The sequence below is a fragment of the Penaeus monodon genome, chromosome 20 (genome assembly GCF_015228065.2).
Source record: "Penaeus monodon isolate SGIC_2016 chromosome 20, NSTDA_Pmon_1, whole genome shotgun sequence".
Classification (NCBI taxonomy): Eukaryota; Metazoa; Arthropoda; class Malacostraca; order Decapoda; family Penaeidae; genus Penaeus; species Penaeus monodon.
This window is the reverse complement of record NC_051405.1, coordinates 12,704,944-12,706,218: the sequence shown is the minus strand read 5'-3', so window position 1 is coordinate 12,706,218 and position 1,275 is coordinate 12,704,944. Positions and strand designations below refer to the sequence as shown.

The 1,275-nt window shown below is 34.2% G+C and overlaps 1 protein-coding gene across 1 annotated transcript in view; it reads left to right on the top strand.

Moving 5' to 3' along the window:
- The first annotated feature begins 918 nt into the window (after positions 1-918).
- LOC119585639 (WD repeat-containing protein WRAP73-like) overlaps positions 919-1,275 on the top strand; it is a 7,997-nt gene continuing 7,640 nt past the window's right edge. The window contains exon 1 of the mRNA XM_037934313.1: positions 919-1,077. The gene's annotated coding sequence lies outside the window, so the exon portion shown is untranslated. The remainder of the gene's footprint in view (positions 1,078-1,275) is intronic.

Below are 1,275 nucleotides of genomic sequence, written 5' to 3'. Positions count from 1 at the left end.
TGGCTTATTAATTTCCATAAAGTAAATTATCATATAAATAAACAGGAAAATAACAAGATGTATTATTTCTCATTGATTCGATCACCTACTCATTAAAATTTAACTTTTCTGGTAAAAGAAAATGTGGAAAATCATAAAGAAATAGCAAACTTCTCTGTTACAATTTGTTGACTGATCATAACCTTTGCAAACTAAGCATTTCTAGACAATGACTTGTGTTGGTTGCTGACTCACTAGTTATCTAAACTGCTTCTTTTTCTATATAATTTAACAATTAATAATATCTCGTGTAATATCATGTAAACAAATCCTAGTTCTAATACCCACTGACCTTTTGTTGCTAGTAATATTATGAATTCACCTTCAGACGAACCAAAATAGCCTATAAACTTGAAACCTGCTAGTACCTGTCTTCGGATTATATAAATTTTGTTTCACATAGTCACAGCAATTTTACAAGACTTAAGAATCCTACTATCTTATCTGTATCTGTATGATACCTTACTGAAACTGCAGTGTCTACTTAACAGATAAATTCCACAGAAATTTTATAAGACAACTTCTTTAAGTGCCTATCCAGGCCCCTCTTACTCTCAGTCAAAACATTTAGTCAGTGTGGGATATCGCCCAATCAACTTACCTTTAGGACGGAATATGGGACTGTGGATATCTCCTACAACGTAAATCCTTAATGCTAACCACTAGATAAATCCGAAAATGCATGTAATCCCGATCAAGACCGATCGTGCTGCTCTTCCCCTCACCACCACAACACAACTGAGCCAGCTGACCCTCCCTCACCCCCTCACCCCCGCGGTCGTCTTTTTAGAATTTTTAGTTTATTTTCTTTGTTACCCACAAACGATAATCCATCCTGGGCTTTCTTTCGACAGAGAAATATCAATCTTCATATTATTCGTGAAGACTGTATATAAGGGATATTTTCCATGGTGTAAAAGACGATAGTCAACCATGTAGATTGTTAAGACATAAAAGAACGATACGATGTAAACAAAACAAAGGACAATGTCGGCGACTTTATTTTTGTGCCGTTGTTAGTTTGGAATTATTAATTACGTAAGTATCTTCTTTGTCAGTTAATTTAGATGTATGTTTACTGAAGCATATGTCAGCTAGATGGATGTTATATTAACAACAAATGGTGAGGAAATGCTAGTAAAACTAAACAGCTTTACTAACATTTTAGTTATGATTTTCAGGTAATATATTGGACTAAGAATACTGTGGCAGTAAACCGTTACAACAAATTAAGGC